This window comes from Garra rufa, unplaced genomic scaffold (genome assembly GCF_049309525.1).
Source record: "Garra rufa unplaced genomic scaffold, GarRuf1.0 hap1_unplaced_001, whole genome shotgun sequence".
NCBI classification, from domain to species: domain Eukaryota; kingdom Metazoa; phylum Chordata; class Actinopteri; order Cypriniformes; family Cyprinidae; genus Garra; species Garra rufa.
This window is the reverse complement of record NW_027394276.1, coordinates 12,161,484-12,175,238: the sequence shown is the minus strand read 5'-3', so window position 1 is coordinate 12,175,238 and position 13,755 is coordinate 12,161,484.

The window sequence follows — 13,755 nt, the reverse complement described above, 5'->3', positions numbered from 1 at the left end:
AGTCTCTGGGACATGTCCTTCCGTTTGACCCCCTTAACTCTGGGGGGCCGTATCTCCGGCCCCCGGGGGCCAATCGACTCCGGACAAGTGGCGTTCGGTAGGCCTACGGACGGTTCAACTTTGACCCAAATTTCTTTAAGATTGCCCCCGTATTGGGTGAGTTATGGCCGGTCAAAATTTGGGACTTTTCACATAAGGAAACGTCCATTTCCAATTTATTCAGCGGGCCCTCCATAATGCTCCCGTGGACATTAATTTCTATGCAAATTCTACAGTATTTTGAGATAAAACTTACATAAATGGATTCCACTGAGTGTGCTGAGTACAGTAGATGTGTTTTTATCAACAATATTGGTGATGTTTATGTACATGACGAAATGTCCATTTCCAATTTATTCAGGCCCGTCAAATAAATTGGAAATGGACATGCACCATATGTGGTGAAATACTCGAAAACTCAACGTGAAATCCCCAATTTTGTTCATTTGTATGCAAATTCTACAGTATTATGACATGAAACTCACATAAACGGATTCCAATGAGTGTACTGAGTACAGTAGATGTGTTTTTATCAACAATATTGGTGACGTTTATGTACCTGACGAAATGTCCATTTCCAATTTATTCAGCGGGCCCTCCATAATGCTCCCGTGGACATTCATTTCTATGCAAATTCTACAGTATTATGACATGAAACTCACATAAACGGATTCCAATGAGTGTACTGAGTACAGTAGATGTGTTTTTATCAACAATATTGGTGATGTTTATGTACATGACAAAATGTCCATTTCCAATTTATTCAGCCCCGTCAAATAAGTTGTGGGTGGACATGCACCATATGTGGTGAAATACTCGAAAACTCAACGTGAAATCCCCAATTTTCTTCATTTGTATGCAAATTATACAGTATTATGACATGAAACTCACATAAACGGATTCCAATGAGTGTGCTGAGTACAGTAGATGTGTTTTTATCAACAATATTGGTGATGTTTATGTACATGACAAAATGTCCATTTCCAATTTATTCAGCCCACGTCAAATAAATTGGAAATGGACATGCACCATATGTGGTGAAATTACCGAAAATCCACAATTTGAAATCCACAATTTTGTTCATTTGTATGCAAATTATACAGTATTATGACATGAAACTCACATAAACGGATTCCAATGAGTGTACTGAGTACAGTAGATGTGTTTTTATCAACAATATTGGTGATGTTTATGTACATGACAAAATGTCCATTTCCAATTTATTCAGCCCCGTCAAATAAGTTGTGGGTGGACATGCACCATATGTGGTGAAATACTCGAAAACTCAACGTGAAATCCCCAATTTTCTTCATTTGTATGCAAATTATACAGTATTATGACATGAAACTCACATAAACGGATTCCAATGAGTGTACTGAGTACAGTAGATGTGTTTTTATCAACAATATTGGTGATGTTTATGTACATGACAAAATGTCCATTTCCAATTTATTCAGCCCCGTCAAATAAGTTGTGGGTGGACATGCACCATATGTGGTGAAATACTCGAAAACTCAACGTGAAATCCACAATTTTGTTCATTTGTATGCAAATTGTACAGTATTATGACATGAAACTTTCATCATTGGATTCCACTGAGTGTGCTGAGTACAGTAGAGGTGTTTTTTTTTTTTTCAACAATATTGGGATGTTAATTGACATGACAAAATGTCCATTTCCAATTTATTCAGCGGGCCCTTCATAATGCTCCCGTGGACATTCATTTTTATGCAAATTCTACAGTATTTTGAGACAAAACTTACATAAATGGATTCCACTGAGTGTGCTGAGTACAGTAGAGGTGTTTTCATCAACAAAATTGCACATACTTATTAAAAAATACACTTTATTGAAGTGTCCACAGAAGCAGTATGTCAGGCCCGTCAAATAAGTTGAGCGTGGACATAAAATTTGGGGGTCCGTATCTCCGGCCCCCGGGGGGGTAGGGACTTGGGGCAGGTGGCATCGGAAAGAGGTCCACGTGGTCTAATAATACCCTGAGTTTGGTGGAGTTTGCCCCCGTTTTGGGTGTGTTACAGCCGGTCAAATTTTGGTACTTTTTGTCTTTGGGGATCCGTATCTCAGGCCCCCGGGGGCCTATCGACTCGGGAGTGGTGGCTTCAAACATGGCCCCTCGAGGGCTACAAACGAGCCGAGTTTCAAGTCTCTGGGACATGTCCTTCCGTTTGACCCCCTTAACTCTGGGGGGCCATATCTCCGGCCCCCGGGGGCCTATCGACTCGGGACAGGTGGCGTTCGGTAGGCCTAGGGACGGTTCAACTTTGACCCAAATTTCTTTAAGATTGCCCCCGTTTTGGGTGAGTTATGGCCGGTCAAATTTTGGGACTTTTCACATGACGAAACGTCCATTTCCAATTTATTCAGCGGGCCCTCCATAATGCTCCCGTGGACATTCATTTCTATGCAAATTCTACAGTATTATGACATGAAACTTACATCATTGGATTCCACTGAGTGTGCTGAGTACAGTAGATGTTTTTTTATCCAAAATATTGGGATGTATATTGACATGACAAAATGTCCATTTCCAATGTATTCAGGCCCGTCAAATAAATTGGAAATGGACATGCACCATATGTGGTGAAATACTCGAAAACTCAACGTGAAATCCCCAATTTTCTTCATTTGTATGCAAATTCTACAGTATTATGACATGAAACTCACATAAACGGATTCCAATGAGTGTACTGAGTACAGTAGATGTGTTTTTATCAACAATATTGGTGATGTTTATGTACATGACAAAATGTCCATTTCCAATTTATTCAGCCCCGTCAAATAAGTTGTGGGTGGACATGCACCATATGTGGTGAAATACTCGAAAACTCAACGTGAAATCCCCAATTTTGTTCATTTGTATGCAAATTGTACAGTATTATGACATGAAACTTTCATCATTGGATTCCACTGAGTGTGCTGAGTACAGTAGAGGTGTTTTTTTTTTTTCAACAATATTGGGATGTTAATTGACATGACAAAATGTCCATTTCCAATTTATTCAGCGGGCCCTTCATAATGCTCCCGTGGACATTCATTTTTATGCAAATTCTACAGTATTATGAGATAAAACTTACATAAATGGATTCCAATGAGTGTACTGAGTACAGTAGATGTGTTTTTATCAACAATATTGGTGATCTTTATGTACATGACAAAATGTCCATTTCCAATTTATTCAGCCCACGTCAAATAAATTGGAAATGGACATTCACCATATGTGGTGAAATTACCGAAAATCCACAATTTGAAATCCACAATTTTGTTCATTTGTATGCAAATTCTACAGTATTATGAGATAAAACTTACATAAATGGATTCCACTGAGTGTGCTGAGTACAGTAGAGGTCTTTTTATCAACAATATTGGTGATGTTTATGTACATGACAGAATGTCCATTTCCAATTTATTCAGCCCCATCAAATAAGTTGTAGGTGGACATGCACCATATGTGGTGAAATACTCGAAAACTCAACGTGAAATCCCCAATTTTGTTCATTTGTATGCAAATTGTACAGTATTATGACATGAAACTTTCATCATTGGATTCCACTGAGTGTGCTGAGTACAGTAGAGGTGTTTTTTTTTTTTCAACAATATTGGGATGTTAATTGACATGACAAAATGTCCATTTCCAATTTATTCAGCGGGCCCTTCATAATGCTCCCGTGGACATTCATTTTTATGCAAATTCTACAGTATTATGAGATAAAACTTACATAAATGGATTCCACTGAGTGTGCTGAGTACAGTAGAGGTGTTTTTATCAACAATATTGGGATGGTTATTGACATGACGAATTGTCCATTTCCAATTTATTCAGCGGGCCCTTCATAATGCTCCCGTGGACATTCATTTTTATGCAAATTCTACAGTATTTTGAGACAAAACTTACATAAATGGATTCCACTGAGTGTGCTGAGTACAGTAGAGGTGTTTTCATCAACAAAATTGCACATACTTATTAAAAAATACACTTTATTGAAGTGTCCACAGAAGCAGTATGTCAGGCCCGTCAAATAAGTTGAGCGTGGACATAAAATTTGGGGGTCCGTATCTCCGGCCCCCGGGGGGGTAGGGACTTGGGGCAGGTGGCATCGGAAAGAGGTCCACGTGGTCTAATAATACCCTGAGTTTGGTGGAGTTTGCCCCCGTTTTGGGTGTGTTACAGCCGGTCAAATTTTGGTACTTTTTGTCTTTGGGGATCCGTATCTCAGGCCCCCGGGGGCCTATCGACTCGGGAGTGGTGGCCTCAAACATGGCCCCTCGAGGGCTACAAACGAGCCGAGTTTCAAGTCTCTGGGACATGTCCTTCCGTTTGACCCCCTTAAATCTGGGGGGCCGTATCTCCGGCCCCCGGGGGCCTATCGACTCGGGACAAGTGGCGTTCGGTAGGCCTAGGGGCGGTTCAACTTTGACCCAAATGTCTTTAAGATTGCCCCCGTTTTGCGTGAGTTATGGCCGGTCAAATTTTGGGACTTTTCACATGACGAAACGTCCATTTCCAATTTATTCAGCGGGCCCTCCATAATGCTCCCGTGGACATTCATTTCTATGCAAATTCTACAGTATTATGACATGAAACTCACATAAACGGATTCCAATGAGTGTACTGAGTACAGTAGATGTGTTTTTATCAACAATATTGGTGATGTTTATGTACCTGACGAAATGTCCATTTCCAATTTATTCAGCCCCGTCAAATAAATTGGAAATGGACATGCACCATATGTGGTGAAATTACCGAAAATCCACAATTTGAAATCCACAATTTTGTTCATTTGTATGCAAATTCTACAGTATTATGAGATAAAACTTTCATTAATGGATTCCACTGAGTGTGCTGAGTACAGTAGATGTGTTTTTAGTAAACAATATTGGTGATGTTTATGTCCATGACAAAATGTCCATTTCCAATTTATTCAGCCCCGTCAAATAAGTTGTGGGTGGACATGCACCATATGTGGTGAAATACTCGAAAACTCAACGTGAAATCCACTATTTTGTTCATTTGTATGCAAATTCTACAGTATTATGACATGAAACTCACATAAACGGATTCCAATGAGTGTACTGAGTACAGTAGATGTGTTTTTATCAACAATATTGGTGATGTTTATGTACCTGACGAAATGTCCATTTCCAATTTATTCAGCGGGCCCTTCATAATGCTCCCGTGGACATTCATTTTTATGCAAATTGTACAGTATTAAGACATGAAACTGACATAAATGGATTCCACTGAGTGTGCTGAGTACAGTAGAGGTGTTTTTATCCACAATATTGGGATGTATATTGACATGACAAAATGTCTATTTCCAATTTATTCAGCCCCGTCAAATGAATTGGAAATGGACATGCACCATATGTGGTGAAATTACCGAAAATCCACAATTTGAAATCCACAATTTTGTTCATTTGTATGCAAATTCTACAGTATTATGAGATAAAACTTACATAAATGGATTCCACTGAGTGTGCTGAGTAGAGTAGAGGTGTTTTTATCAACAATATTGGTGATGTTTATGTATATGACAAAATGTCCATTTCCAATTTATTCAGCCCCGTCAAATTAGTTATGGGTGGACATGCACCATATGTGATGAAATACTCGAAAACTCAACGTGAAATCCCCAATTTTGTTCATTTGTATGCAAATTCTACAGCATTACGAGATAAAACTTACATAAATTCCACTGAGTGTGCTGAGTACAGTAGATGTGTTTTTATCAACAATATTGGTGATGTTTATGTACATGACAAAATGTCCATTTCCAATTTATTTAGCGGGCCTTTCATAATGCTCCCGTGGACATTCATTTTTATGCAAATTCTACAGTATTATGAGATGAAACCGACAGAATTGGCTTCCACTGAGTGTGCTGAGTACAGTAGAGGTGTTTTCATCAACAATATTGCACGTAGTTATTAAAAAACACACTTTATTGAATTGTCCACGGGAGCAGTATGAAGGGCCGGTCAAATAAGTTGCCGGTGGACATAAAGTTTGGGGGTCCGTATCTCCGGTCCCCGGAGGAGCAGCGGCTCGTGGCCGGTGTCGTCGGTTAGGTCTCCCGCGGGTCTAACGGGGCCCCGAGTCTGGTGCGGTTCGGCGTCGATTCGGCCGAGTGGTGGCCGGTCAAAGTTTTGGACTTTGGGGCTTTGGGGGGCTCTATCTCCGGCCCCCCGTGGAGTAGGGACTCGTGGCCTGCGTCGTCGGAGAGGGCACGGCGAGGGCTAACGATCGAGCCCGGTTGGGAGCCTCTAGGCCTCTTCTTTCGATTTGGCCCCCGAAACTAAGGGGGTCCCTATCTCGGGCCCCCGGTGGAGCAGCGACTCGTGGCCGGTGTCGTCGGGTAGGGCTCCCGCGGGTCTAACCGGACCCCGATTTTGGTGCGGATCGGCGTCTATCCGGCCGAGTTATAGCCGGTCAAAGCGTGGGGCTTGGGGGGTCCCTATCTCCGGCCCCCGGAGGGCTAGGGTCTCGGGGTGGGTGTCGTCGGATAGGGGCCGCGGAGGTCTAGGATCGACCCGAGTTTGGTGCGGTTCGGCGTCTATCCGGCCGAGTTATAGCCGGTCAAAGCGTGGGGCATGGGGGGTCCCTATCTCCGGCCCCCGGAGGGCTAGGGTCTCGGGGTGGGTGTCGTCGGATAGGGGCCGCGGAGGTCTAGGATCGACCGGAGTTTGGTGCGGTTCGGCGTCTATTCGGCCGAGTTATAGCCGGTCAAAGCGTGGGGCCTTGGGGGTCCCTATCTCCGGCCCCCGGAGGGCTAGGGTCTCGGCGTGGGTGTCATCGGATAGGGGCCATGGAGCTCTACGATCGACCCGAGTTTGGTGCGGATCGGCCCCGGCGTTCGCGAGTTATAGCCGTTTGAAAAAAACGTCCCAAAAAGACGGGTTCAGAACCGAACCGCCCATCCGACGTTCCTCCGGGGACCGGGGCGGCACCCCGTCAGGCCGGGAATGGCGAGCCTCGGGCGGATCGGCCGGCCGCCTCGAGGAGGGTGGAAGTCAGGCACCGGAATCGTTCATCGACTTAGTCATTTTTTCAGGGTTCAGAAGCGTTTAGCCCATCCGCCTTTCCTCCGGGGCAGGGCGCAGCTCCCCGTCAGGCCGGGAAAGGTGAGCCCCGGGCGGATCGGCCGGCCGCCTCAGGGAGGGTGGAAGTCATGCACTGGCATCATTCATCGACTTAGTCATTTTTTCGGGCGATGATTTGGCCGAGTGACAGCCGGTCAAATTGTGGGGTTTGGGGGGGCCCTATCTCCAGGCCCCGGGGGAGTAGGGACTCATGGCCTGCGTCGTCGGAGAGGGCCCAGCGAGGGCTATCGATCGAGTCCGGTCTAATTTTGGGACTGAGTCCGGTCTAATTTTGGGACTTTTTAAAATAAAGAAACGTCCATTTCCAATTTATTCAGCGGGCCCTTCATAGTGCTTCCGTGGACATTAATTTTTATGCAAATTCTACAGTATTATGACATGAAACTCACATAATTGGCTTCCACTGAGTGTGCTGAGTACAGTAGAGGTGTTTTTATCCACAATATTGTGATGTACAGTTACTTGACAAAATGTCCATTTCCAATTTATTCAGCCCCGTCGAATAAGTTGAGTGTGGACATGCACCATATGTGGTGAAATACTCGAAAACTCAACGTGAAATTCTCAATTTTGTTGATTTTTAAGCAAAATTGTGCAGTATTATGACATGAAACTCACATAAATGGATTCCAAGGGGTATGCCAAGTACAGTAGATGTGTTTTTATCAACAATATTGGGATTTTAATGTAAATGACGAAATGTCCATTTCCAATTTATTTAGCGGGCCTTTCATAATGCTCCCGTGGACATTCATTTTTATGCAAATTCTACAGTTTTATGACATGAAACTCACATAATTGGCTTCCTCTGAGTGTGCTGAGTACAGTAGAGGTGTTTTCATCACCAATATTGCACGTAGTTATTAAAAAAATACACTTTATTGAAGTGTCCACGGGAGCAGTATGGAGGGCCCGTCAAATAAGTTGCGCGTGGACAAAAAGTTTGGGGGTCCATATCTCCTGCCCACGGAGGAGCAGCGGCTCGTGGTCGGTGTCGTCGGTTAGGTCTCCCACGGGTCTAACGGGGCCCCGAGTTTGGTGCGGTTCGGCCTCGATTCGGCCGAGTGACAGCCGGTCAAAGTTTTGGAGTTTAGGGTTTTGGGGGGCTCTATCTCCGGCCCCCAGAGGAGTAGGGACTCGGGGCATGCTTTGTCGGAGAGGGCCCTGCGAGGGCTATGGATCGAGTCTGGTCTAATTTTGGGGACTTTTTAAAATAAAGAAATGTCCATTTCCAATTTATTCAGCGGGCCGTTCATAGTGCTCCCGTGGACATTAATTTTTATGCAAATTCTACAGTATTATGACATGAAACTCACATAATTGGCTTCCACTGAGTGTGCAGAGTACAGTAGAGGTGTTTTTATCCACAATATTGTGATGTATAGTTACTTGACAAAATGTCCATTTCCAATTTATTCAGCCCCGTCAAATAAGTTGAGGGTGGACATGCACCATATGTGGTGAAATACTCGAAAACTCAACGTGAAATTCTCAATTTTGTTGATTTTTAAGCAAAATTGTGCAGTATTATGACATGAAACTCACATAAATGGATTCCAAGGGGTATGCCAAGTACAGTAGATGTGTTTTTATCAACAATATTGGGATTTTAATGTAAATGACGAAATGTCCATTTCCAATTTATTTAGCGGGCCTTTCATAATGCTCCCGTGGACATTCATTTTTATGCAAATTCTACAGTTTTATGACATGAAACTCACATAATTGGCTTCCTCTGAGTGTGCTGAGTACAGTAGAGGTGTTTTCATCAACAATATTGCACGTAGTTATTAAAAAAATACACTTTATTGAAGTGTCCACGGGAGCAGTATGGAGGGCCCGTCAAATAAGTTGCGCGTGGACAAAAAGTTTGGGGGTCCGTATCTCCGGCCCACGGAGGAGCAGCGACTCGTGGTCGGTGTCGTCGGTTAGGTCTCCCACGGGTCTAACGGGGCCCCGAGTTTGGTGCGGTTCGGCCTCGATTCGGCCGAGTGACAGCCGGTCAAAATTTTGGAGTTTAGGGTTTTGGGGGGCTCTATCTCCGGCCCCCAGGGGAGTAGGGACTCGGGGCATGCTTTGTCGGAGAGGGCCCTGCGAGGGCTATGGATCGAGTCTGGTCTAATTTTGGGGACTTTTTAAAATAAAGAAATGTCCATTTCCAATTTATTCAGCGGGCCGTTCATAGTGCTCCCGTGGACATTAATTTTTATGCAAATTCTACAGTATTATGACATGAAACTCACATAATTGGCTTCCACTGAGTGTGCTGAGTACAGTAGAGGTGTTTTTATCCACAATATTGTGATGTATAGTTACTTGACAAAATGTCCATTTCCAATTTATTCAGCCCCGTCGAATAAGTTGAGTGTGGACATGCACCATATGTGGTGAAATACTCGAAAACTCAACGTGAAATTCTCAATTTTGTTGATTTTTAAGCCAAATTGTGCAGTATTATGACATGAAACTCACATAAATGGATTCCAAGGGGTATGCCAAGTACAGTAGATGTGTTTTTATCAACAATATTGGGATTTTAATGTAAATGACGAAATGTCCATTTCCAATTTATTTAGCGGGCCTTTCATAATGCTCCTGTGGACATTCATTTTTATGCAAATTCTACAGTATTATGAAATGAAACTGAGAGAATTGGCTTCCACTGAGTGTGCTAAGTACAGTAGAGGTGTTTTCATCAACAATATTGCACATACTTATTAAAAAAATACACTTTGTAGAAGTGTCCACGGGAGCTGTATGAAGGGCCCGTCAAATAAGTTGCCGGTGGACGTAAAGTTTGGAGGTCCGTATCTCGGGCCCCCGGTGGAGCAGCGACTCGTGGCTGGTGTCGTCGGTTAGGTCTCGCTCGGGTCTAACGGGGCCCCGAGTTTGGTGCGGTTCGGCCTCGATTCGGCCGAGTGGTAGCCGGTCAAAGTTTTATAGTTTGGGGCATTGGGGGGCTCTATCTCCGGGCCCCGGGGGAGTAGGGACTCGTGGCCTACGTCGTCGGAGAGGGCCCGTTGAGGGCTATCGATCGAGCCCGGTTGGGAGCCTCCAGGCCTCTTCGTTCGATTTGGCCCCCGAAACTACGGGGGTCCATATCTCGGGCCCCCGGTGGAGCAGCGACTCGTGGCTGGTGTCGTCGGTTAGGTCTCCCTCGGGTCTAAAGGGGCCCCGAGTTTGGTGCGGTTCGGCCTCGATTCGGCCGAGTGGTAGCCGGTCAAAATTTTATAGTTTGGGGCATTGGGGGGCTCTATCTCCGGGCCCCGGGGGAGTAGGGACTCGTGGCCTACGTCGTCGGAGTGGGCCCGTTGAGGGCTATCGATCGAGCCCAGTTGGGAGCCTCTAGGCCTCTTCGTTCGATTTGGCCCCCGAAACTACGGGGGTCCATATCTCGGGCCCCCGGTGGAGCAGCGACTCGGGGCGGGTGTCGTCGGCTAGGGCTCCCTCGGGTCTAACAGGACCCCGAGATTGGGGCGGATCGGCGTCTATTCGGCCGAGTTATAGCCGGTCAACATGTGGGGATTGGGGGGGCCCTATCTCCGGCCCCCGAAGGGGTAGGGCCTCGGGGTGGGTGTCGTCGGATAGGGCTCCCTCGGGTCTAACAGGTCCCCGAGATTGGGGCGGTTCGGCGGCGATTCGGCCGAGTGACAGCCGGTCAAAGTGTGGGGTTTTGGGGGTCCTATCTCCGGGCCCCGGGGAAGAAGGGACTCGTGGCCTGCGTTGTCGTAGAGGGCCCGGCGAGGGCTATCGATGGAGTCCGGTCTGATTTTGGGACTTTTTAAAATAAAGAAACGTCCATTTCCAATTTATTCAGCGGGCCCTTCATAGTGCTTTTGTGGACATTCATTTTTATGCAAATTCTACAGTATTATGACATGAAACTCACATAATTGGCTTCCACTGAGTGTTCTGAGTACAGTAGAGGTGTTTTTATCCACAATAGTGGGATGTTAGTTTACATGACAAAATGTCCATTTCCAATTTATTCAGCCCCGTCAAATAAGTTGAGGGTGGACATGCACCATATGTGGTGAAATACTCGAAAACTCAACGTGAAATTCACAATGTTGTTGATTTGTAAGCAAAATTGTACAGTATTATGATATGAAACTCACATAAATGGATTCCAATGAGTATGCTGAGTACAGTAGAGGTGTTTTTTATCAACAATATTGGGATTTTAATGTAAATGACGAAATGTCCATTTCCAATTTATTCAGGCCCATCAAATAAGTTGCGGGTGGACATGCACCGTATGTGGTGAAATACTCGAAAACTCAACATGAATTCCTCATATAATACATTAAAAGTGGACAAATGTCCCACTTGCAATGTATGCAATGGGATTGGCTGTTTAATACATTGGAAATGGACACATGTCCCACTTGCAATGTATTCAATGGGATTGGCTGTTTAATACATTGGAAATGGACACAGGTCCCACTTGCAATGTATTCAATGGGATTGGCTGTTTATTACATTGGAAATGGACACACATCCCACTTGCAATGTATTCAATGGAATTGGCTATCTATAACATTGGAAATGGACACACATCCCACTTGCAATGTATTCAATGGGATTGGCTGTTTAATACATTGGAAATGGACACACATCCCACTTGCAATGTATTCAATGGAATTGGCTATCTATTACATTGGAAATGGACACACATCCCACTTGCAATGTATTCAATGGAATTGGCTATCTATTACATTGGAAATGGACACACATCCCACTTGCAATGTTTTCAATGGGATTGGCTATTTATTACATTGGAAATGGACACACATCCCACTTGCAATGTATTCAATGGAATTGGCTATCTATTACACTGGAAATGGACACACATCCCACTTGCAATGTATTCAATGGGATTGGCTGTTTAATACATTGGAAATGGACACAGGTCCCACTTGCAATGTATTCAATGGGAATGGCTGTTTAATACATTGGAAATGGACACACGTCCCACTTGCAATGTATTTGATGGAATTGGCCATCTATTACATTGGAAATGGACACACATCCCACTTGCAATGTATTCAATGGAATTGGCTATCTATTACATTGGAAATGGACACACATCCCACTTGCAATGTATTCAATGGAATTGGCTATCTATTACATTGGAAATGGACACACATCCCACTTGCAATGTATTCAATGGAATTGGCTATCTATTACATTGGAAATGGACACATCCCACTTGCAATGTATTCAATGGAATTGGCTATCTATTACATTGGAAATGGACACATCCCACTTGCAATGTATTCAATGGAATTGGCTATTTATTACATTGGAAATGGACACACATCCCACCTGCAATGTATTCAATGGAATAGGTTATTTATTACATTGGAAATGGACACACATCCCACTTGCAATGTATTCGATGGAATTGGCCATCTATTACATTGGAAATGGACACACATCCCACTTGCAATGTATTCAATGGAATTGGCTATCTATAAAATTGGAAATGGACACACATCCCACTTGCAATGTATTCGATGGAATTGGCTATCTATTACATTGGAAATGGACACACATCCCACTTGCAATGTATTCGATGGAATTGGCCATCTATTACATTGGAAATGGACACACATCCCACTTGCAATGTATTCAATGGAATTGGCTATCTATTACATTGGAAATGGACACACATCCCACTTGCAATGTATTCGATGGAATTGGCCATCTATTACATTGGAAATGGACACACATCCCACTTGCAATGTATTCAATGAAATAGGCTATCTATTACATTGGAAATGGACACACATCCCACTTGCAATGTATTCAATGGAATTGGCTATTTATTACATTGGAAATGGACACACATCCCACTTGCAATGTATTCAATGGAATTGGCTATCTATAACATTGGAAATGGACACACATCCCACTTGCAATGTATTCAATGGGATTGGCTGTTTAATACATTGGAAATGGACACAGGTCCCACTTGCAATGTATTCAATGGGATTCACTGTTTAATACATTGGAAATGGACACATGTCCCACTTGCAATGTATTCAATGGGATTGGCTGTTTAATACATTGGAAATGGACACACATCCCACTTGCAATGTATTTATGGGACTCTAAAGTAGGTTAATGGGATGAGTGTCCACTAATCTATTAAGGGTCAAGGTTCAATTCCATCACTACAATGGGCAAATGGACAAATAGTGGGTTCGTGGATCCAGGGGGCTGTGGCAATGTGGAGGGGGAGTTGTTCCGGAGTGTTCTGGGGTCTTTCCGTGACTGTAATGGGCAAATGGACAAATAGTGGGTTCGTGGGACCGGGGGGCTGTGGCAGTGTGGAGGGGGAGTTGTTCCGGAGTGTTCTGGGGTCTTTCCGTGACTATAGTGGGCAAATGGACAAATAGTGGGTTCGTGGGACCAGGGGGCTGTGGCAATGTGGAGGGAGAGTTGTTCCGAAGTGTTCCGGGGTCTTTCCGTGACTGTAATGGGCAAATGGACAAATAGTGGGTTCGTGGGACCTTAGGGGCGGGGCGCGTGGCCGGGGAGGGGGTCCTGGGGGGTTCCGCGGACGTTCCGTAACAATAATGGGCAAATGGA